Source organism: Athene noctua, chromosome Z (genome assembly GCF_965140245.1).
Source record: "Athene noctua chromosome Z, bAthNoc1.hap1.1, whole genome shotgun sequence".
Lineage (NCBI taxonomy): Eukaryota > Metazoa > Chordata > Aves > Strigiformes > Strigidae > Athene > Athene noctua.
This window is the reverse complement of record NC_134077.1, coordinates 61,146,057-61,155,006: the sequence shown is the minus strand read 5'-3', so window position 1 is coordinate 61,155,006 and position 8,950 is coordinate 61,146,057.

Here is an 8,950-nt window from a genome sequence, read left to right as displayed (position 1 = left end):
TAGTAATAAAAAAAAAGCTAGTAAAAAGGGAAAAAAGTGTAATTTGTGTAACACGGGAATTTATTATGACTACAGAATGCAAGAATCATTTATGTGAATCAAAGTTGGATGTGCTTTTAAAATTTGCTGCCAAAATTTTTCGCTCAGCAAGTCTGAGCCTCTTTCAGTGGGTTTACATTAGCTTCCTTGAAAAGTTCACTAGTGACCAGCAAGCCTTCATTCAATACACTGCTGTTGACCTGGAGACAAAGACATCATATTTTACAGCACTATTAAGCTTGCCAGCTTACTCTAGCTGTGGAGGTGCCAAGCAAGTACAGCAGGTGAACAGCTCTTTACTTCAGTGAAAGCAAAGCTGTAACTGATGCCCAAATCTTGTCTATCAAGATATACAGTTGAAGGATTTTTCCCATCAGGCCTCCAAAAAGCTATTTCTACAGGGGATAAAGGTGTGATATTAGCATAATCAGCATCAGGAGTTTGTATTCTTACTTTTCCAGTCATTACTGGTTTCAGAGTAAATTCCCTGCTGAGGCAAGGAATATATTTACACAGAGATATTCCTAGAAAAGACCTTCTCCCCCCACCTGCAATGCTACATTAATTCTCGATTTCACATCTGTCAAAACTGGTCTATTACAAACAACCTTGAACTCAGGAGGAAAATATATTTTGTGCTTGCAACAGAATTATTTTATACATTGTTTGGTCTAAATAAAAAATGCAACTGACTGTTAAGTGAATACAGGAATTGAGAAATGCTAATATTATGATTCTAAATGAGACTGGATTAAAAGAAATCCTGAATGTTCTATAAGCCCTAAGTATGGCTCAGATAAAGGAAACTTCAGATCAGGTAATTTAAAACACAACTTACCTATAGTTGCTAAGACAAATGTGAGGTATAAATATTAGAAAAAAAAAAAAAAAAGTATTTCCAATATTACTTTATTGGCCAAATACTGTATTATCTGAGACAAAAAATGTTTTCAAGACAATATGTGAAGGATGGGTTTTTATGGATTAGCTTTACATTATGATTGATTTTTTTGAGGAAATACCAACAATGCAATTGTTTGGCAGTATGAATAAAAATCTAGGGTCACAGAATGTACTGTATTGGATCGGATCAGATCAGTGTTTCAACTCTGACCAAGAAATGCTTCAGATATCTCAAAGGAACATACTGGAATGGATACTTTTGGAACAGCCTATTATAAATCACCTTATTCAGCAATCTGACCTGTCTCCCCAAACCGTAACGGTTCTTATGTTATATTTTTAATACTAACTAATCTGCAACTGTGGATGATTCATATAAATGCATAAAATCCACTGAATCTATGACATTTTCTGGACAATCATTCCATTCAAATCACCAAGTGTACAAGACAAAGTAAATACATTATTTGGCAGAAGTACCTCAATCACTTTATTTCAGTTATATGTCTAATTTATCTTTTGATAGAGTGAATATTCCCGTGTTTTCTGCATGGCTGGAAACTAAGAGCTTTCCAAAACTTGTGATGATCTGTAAGAAACATCTTAGGATGTCTCCAGCTCCTGCTACATCCTGTCAGAGAGAAATGTGTCTGGAAACAGTAACAGTAGTTCCATGTAAGACCATATTAATGATATGCACAAAAAGTAGCAGCACTGGTGTGTTTCTACTGTGTTCTGTACAACGCTGTATGTGCCCATGAAGCTATGAATGTCTTTAACATGTAAGTGCTGAGTAGTGTCCAACACACCATAGGTCAATGCACAGGGACCTGGGGGTGTTGATTGACAGCCGGCTGAACAGGAGCCAGCAGCGTGCCCAGGGGGCCAAGAAGGCCAATGGCATCCTGGCTTGTGTCAGCAATAGTGTGGCCAGCAGGGACAGGGAAGGGATCTTACCCCTGTACTGGAGCTGGTGAGGCGGCACCTCGATTTCAGTTCAGTTCAGTTCAGTGCTCAGTTTTGGGCCCCTCACTACACAAAGGACATTGAATGACTCGAGCGTGTCCAGAGAAGGGCAACGAAGCTGGTTCAGGGTCTGGAGCACAGGTCGTATGAGGAGCGGCTGAGGGAACTGGGGGTGTTTAGTCTGGAGAAGAGGAGGCTGAGGGGAGACCTCATCACCCTCTACAGCTACCTGAAAGGAGGTTGCAGAGAGCTGGGGATGAGCCTCTTTAATCAACTAACAAGCAATAGGACAAGAGGTAATGGCCTCAAGTTGCACCAGAGAAGATTTAGACTGGATATTAGGAAGCATTTCTTTACAGAAGGGGTTGTTAGGTGTTGGAATGGGCTGCCCAGGGCAGTGGTGGAGTCCCCGTCCCTGGAGGTATTTAAGAGTCGGGTCGACATAGCGCTGAGGGTTATGGTGTCGTTGGGAACTGTTAATGTTAAGTTAATGGTTGGACAGGATGATCTTCAAGGTCTTTTCCAACCTAGTTGATTCTGTGACGTATTAAAATCCATATTTTGAGAGAGAACCTTATTAGTTAACTTAGGTAACTTAAGGTAACTTAGTTGATTCATTGTTTTCAAACAGTATAGGTCTTATTGCATGAAGAAGAAAAAATCTGGGTTCCTTCTGTTTTCTCTGTGTTGAATTGGTATGTAAATGGCTTTGTTCCTTGTCCTCCCCATGGGCCAACTGAGGCAGAGGCTCTCATGCTCTTGGACCACATGCCTCTGTTTCTAGCACATAACGTTTGTTGACATACCTGGAGACAGCAAAAAATTAAATGTACTGATTTCAAAATTAGCTTTCAGATTAGTGCCCTTGTTAAGATTGGAAATCTAAAAAACCACGTGTTTTGGGTAAAGACTTTCTTCCTTCTAAGGGAGAAAAGATTTCAAAGGTCCCAGTGATTCCCTTTAACTTTAAGAAAAGGCATCAAGCTGGCAGAGGAAACAAACCCTAAAAACTGAAGAGTTACAGTATTACAACCAAGCATAAGGAAAAACTCTCACTCTTAAAACTTGCATGGTTAACATAAATGAGATAATCTATTTTAGTTTTGAATTGAGTAGTTATGCATGTGGCTGCACATCAAAATAATGCAAGGGAAAAAAGCACAGAAGTCTGGTTTTGTGGGGTCTGCTGTGTTAATAAGAACTGCCCTTCAGGTGGTTTTCTTGGAATTCTCCTGTGCAACCAGGGCAACAGCTCCCCACAGGGTGGACAGTTCTCTAGTGTAGTGTTGCACTGTAAGAGGAAAGCACATCCTTCCACACAAGCCATCTAACAGATCTTCATAATTTTAAGCTTCCTTCTCAGACACCTAGTGTGGTTCTTGGTAAAAGCACTTGCCAGTCTATTGCATCAAGTACCTCTCTTGTAACTGGCTTTCTACCATGATCAGTGGTTAGTTGATGCCTGATGTATTTTTATTGCTGCAATACTGACTTCTCCCATCCCACTTCCCACATTGCTGATCAGCAGGGGAATAAGAGAGTCTGGAGACAAGGAAACTAAAGAAATATCACTGTCTAGTGTGGTGCTATGCACGACCCTTCTCTGAGTTCCTGGATGAGTCCTAGGATGCAGCCCTTGGTGTTTGATGGCTGGGGAGGGAGCAGGGAATGAGAAGGAGGATGGTAGCCATGTATCTTTCACTACATTCTGTGTCAAAACTATTGGTAACATTTTCTTTGGAAAAAGAATTTGTTCTGTCATCACAATTTTCAAGTTTATCCACTTTTTGCCTTCTCACCTTTTTAGCATAGAAATTCTCATGAGTTTTGAGGTAATGTAGGAGACAACCTTTCTTGCAGTGTTCTCAATATTTCCTCATACTGCTGTTACATTGCAACAGCAGGAAATGTCGTGTGTGTACAAAGGGTGTAAGAATACTAACAGTTCTCTGAACACTTTCAGGCTTGTAAGAACAATAGCAATTCTCAAAACTGACCGACCGTGTTGTGTATACACAGTGCTTTGTCTCTCTGATAAATACTTATGACAGAAAAGAGAATGAACTGTCTATTTGTCAGCTGAGTTGTATTTTCCTCTGGCTACAGTCTGCAAAAGATATGTTACTATAGTCTGTTTTTCTGTGTCAAAGCAGAGCTCTAGTTGATTTCACCAGAAACACGCTCCTTCCTACACTTGTTTGATAAAGAGCAGCTCCCTGGTCCAGATTGAAGCCCCAAGTTACAATTTTGCAGCATAGGATGTCTCTGTAGTCCACCTGGTGTCAGCTGTTGTTTAGCTGTTTAGCTAGAGGATTCTCCATCAGGATAGGGCTTCATTCTAAGTGTGGAAACAGCACATGCTTTGCCCTTTTCTGTGTATTTTTCAAGTCTGTCAAACTGCCTACATGTGGTGATCACCCTTGTTTCATCATACAAGATTCTTCCTTTCTTAAGCAAAGCTTTTTTTCAACATTTTATTTCTTCCTTCTTTTTTTCCTTTCTTTCTCTTTCTCTTCCTCCCCTCACCCCCAGTATTGGCAGACATATAAGGCAGTAAAGGCTCATCTGTTCATTCTGAGTTAAACTGAATGTGGTTGTTGTCTTTCTTGATTGTTTTTTCTAACAACCCAGACCTGACACAGAGGTGCATGCAACATGCTTATAAACATTTTCTACTGTGATCTCATTTGTCTCCCTCGAGGAAAAGGACTGAACAGGAATATTCATCAAGTACTCCTGGGAACTTCTTCCTCTGCTCTGGATGCAGTGCCTTCAAGATTTTTATTGTTTCCTTTCCCCTGCCAAACAACCCACAGCTCTCAAATTATTTGCAGGCACCTTTCTAATGGGACTATAAAATCAGAATGCAAATTACTAAAGTTTTTGGGTTGGTTTTTTGTTTTTTTTTTCTTAATGTGGTATAGCTCTTCTTCATTGCTTCTGAGAGCCTGGATTTTCAGGTAAGACCAGGTCCTGCCTCTGCCTCTTCTTGGTTACATCAAGAGCCACCTCTTGCTGCTGGTGGGTGCAGGTAGCACCACGTGGGACAACTTGGCCAGAACAATTCTGGCCCCTTGCAAAGCTGGGAGTGTGCCACAGTAATTCGCCTTTGACGCAGGTTAACTAAGAAAGGAGTCAGACCCCTCCCTGTTTAAGCTTCCACATTCTTCTCAAGGGTTTTGCCATAAAAATCTGCAGTCTTTTTAAAGGTGAGTAGATAAACCTCTCCAACAATTTGGGGCAATAATTTAACCCCTATGCAGGACAGATACTCTGGCATCTCCACAGCTTCCCAATCTCTGACTCAGCATTTTGTCACTTGTCCCAGTGTAAAAGTGATTGTATTTTTTTCCATACAAACAAATTGCTAAACCCCCCTGTTTCCCATCTACTGAATTCTTGGTTCCAGAAAACCACAGCAGAAAGAACACAGTGCTGCACTCCTCGTCCTTTGGGCCTGCGCAGGCAATGCCTTGTCAGTGTGGGTGCATGGTGGCCTCAGTAAACTGTCCAGCCTCCAAGCCAAGAGAGACTCAGGAAAGCCTCTGCTACACCCATTTACCTGAGGGGAAACCCCTTTGAGGCAAGTCTTTTTGAGGCCTTGTTGTGACCATCCTGGACTGCCTTTCATAGCTCGTTCTTCATTACTTTTCTGACCTCCTAAAAAGGCACGAGAATGATTTTTTTCTCCAAAAACATGTTCCTTTGCTCAAGAAAGTCTATATTTCAGTATTGTCTCATGCAGAGTTATACTACCCATGCAGAGGACATACTTTGGAAGACCAGTTCAAATACTTCCAAGAAAAATTACTCCTATACCTCAAATTATAAAAGATCATCTTTTATTTGGGAAAGTCTAGGCATCAGACCTTGCTCCTGACCCTTTCTTAGCTGTACGGGAACTTGTGATAGATAATTAAAAAGAAAACCATGCGGTAAGATGACCCACTTAATTCCATCCTTTCCAAACTAACAGATGTGTAATGTTCGTCTTTCATTTTAGCACTAAATGTAACACAGAGTCTTTTGTCTGGCGATTGTTATATTGAATTCAGCCAGTTTTGCTAAAGGCTGAAAGTTATTTCCATAGCACAGGAGTTTTATATCCTTCAAATCAAGTTTCAAGGGTCTCTATTCCATCACATGCATAACAAAACCCCTCATCAAATACATCTCTATTGAGCTCACCAGTGTAATCCCTGGAAATGCACTGGGAGCTGTTACAGGCCAGGCTGAGCCACGCTGGGAGGCCATGGAGGCATGAGGTGGTTATAAAAACCAAAAAGAGGTGGTTTTTTTCTATCATTCACAAATTAAAACCTTCTGTGAACACCAGTTTTTAATCAGGTTGATGACTGTGGGAAATATATGTGCAGTTAAACTAATGTGTTCATGATCTTCTGATCATAAGCTGCCCTGTGTAGCACAAACCTGACTGTTTCATCATCATGATGAGTTTTTCAGTGTAAGCGAAGTCCTCAGAAGGACACTGCTCACCTGAGAAAACTTCTCATCAATTTACTGATGGGTTTGTTGCCCCCCCCCCCCCAATTTTAATTGTCAGTTTTCATAATACACTGGTCTCCATTACTTGAAACAAAACTTTGAGTTGTTTACCTTTTTCAGGTTAGATTATATAACCCTCTAGGCCCTAATTGGGAAAGTAATCAGGCTGCTAGGAAGTGCTGAAGAAGCACATTCCTTCTCTTTCTCTGAAAAGGCAAATTAATTTTCATTTATGCTTTACTACACATCAACCAAAGTAATGGGAACGTTTTTGTTATTATCAGCAGACTTCAGACCAGGGCTATTGCCTTGATGGTAGAACTGGTTTTCTGACCTGAAGCCTGAAACAACAAAGAGTTTCTTTGTATTTATGGTTTTATCTTGCTATCTAATAGTAACAAACTCTTCCTCTTTTTTTTTTCCAATGCCCTTCCTTGATGACAGTGATGACTTAGATCTTTTACAAGTTTGAAAACACAGGCTTTTACAATAGATTTCTAAACAAAGATATCACTCTGTCTTTGGAAGATTTGAGTGCATTGGTAACAACATAGATTCAAAATAATGTTCAAGGTCTCATTTAAAGGAATCAAAGCTTTATTTGGAATATAAATGAGAGTCTATTTTTAAATAGTATAAAGACATTGGTGTGGTCATGATGTCTAAGGACAGAGACAGATAAGGGGCAGAGATAACAACTTTTACTAGACCAGAGTGAAATGCAAAGAGAAAATTACCCAGGGTTTAAGCGGATATCTAAAAATTGATCACATCTTAAAGAAAATGCACCTGGTATGTGTGAAGTAGAGGGACCATTAATTTGAAGTAGAGCAGAAATGAAAAGGAATTTGTCTTTTCAGAGAAAGAAAAGGAATGTTTCCTAGTTTGTTTAAATCACTAGTGTAAGATGAAGGTATATCTTGAAGTTACTTGTTTTCATGTTGGTTTGTGGTTGGAAGGAAGTTTCACCTCTGCCTAATTATCTGTCTCCTTGGGTTGTGCTTCTCCTGAGCAAGAACCTCATTGTATCAGTCTTGAAGAAGCACTGAGCAAAGTGAGGGTGCAGAAGCTTGTGCCATAGAGCTAGCTAATGAAAATAAATTCACATGTGGGCAGCTGGAGCCTTCACAGGCTTTTGAGGACAGGACTGAACACCTCCCAGACAACTGAGCTACAAGATACTTAGAAACTCCAGGAAGAAGAAACAGAAAGGGCTGGGCAGTAGGGGAAAACCTTTAACTTGGAGCTCAGTAATGAAGGAATAGTTTTGCAAAACTGCTTACTTGCCTGTGTAGTCATTGTGGGATGCAGCACTTAATGGGGACAGAGATTCAACTAGTACAGTCATCCCACCTGTCCTGGAGCTGGGGGCTGCGTTGTGGAGAACTCCTGGGAAACAGAAGCACCAAACACCAGTGTCCAGAGTGATGGTTCTGCAGACTCTCTTGTCCCCATGTTCATCTAGATGGGATTGTTTCCTTTGTATACTAGGGTGCAGAGTGATTTTTATCATCCCTGTTTATCTCTGAGCACGAGGAGAGAAACTTACATTTTACATGGCAGTGAGGATTATGTTATACATGCCCCAGTCTGTGTGCTACATGGGACTATGCTAATAGTATTTCTCAGTCTTCTGTGACACTACTGTAGGCAGGGCAGATTTTCCTCTTCCTGCACAGATAAGTATTCTTTACATGTTTTTTTCCATATTTCACAGGTTCAACAAATTTTGCAGGAGTTTACAATGTGTAAGCACACAAGAAAAGTCAGATACGAGAGATTTAATTCATGTTTGCACTGCAGCTACTCCATGCTCATTGTCAGTAGGCAGGAGCTTCAAAAGGTAGCTTACATTGATCTTAAGGTGGTTTTAAGCTACCAGATTGATGTAAATGCTACTTTGCGTATTTGTCCTGCACAGTATCCATGACTTAATTGTGCAGACACTGTACAAATAGAAAAGCCCTGCATTGAGTTTCTGGCCATCTAAAGACAATGTGCCCCAATTTAATCTCCTGCAGAGCTTTTCTTTCTTACCTAGAGAGAGGCATGACTTGTGACATAACATTAAAATACAAATGTGAGCATGCTGTAGCAGATGGATTTCCATTTGGGTGGGTTTCACTGCAGTCTGCACTAGCTGTCCAGTTCTACAGCAAAGGAAGGTGCAAAACAGGGAAACTGCATAAGGGTGAGGTGATCCATGAAGAAAAATGTGCGAAATGTGTGCTGAGCAGTTTTATGGGAGACACGTGTGAAACAAGCTTCCTTCAAATCATTAGTCTTGGATGAAACTGCCATATGCCAGGCAGAGGCACTGTTGTCAGTGCTTTCTGAAGGAAAGAGCAGCATGCTGAGAAGGCCTGTGCCTTCCCCTGGTGGTCACAGCGAGATTTGGCCACAGCATATGCCCTGAAGGGAAAAGATTTATCACTGACGATTCAGTTTGGAGACCAGAAGCCAGATATAGCTGACCTCAGCAATTGCTTACTTGATAGAAGCAGAGGAGATTCCCTTACAACATCGATTACCTTTA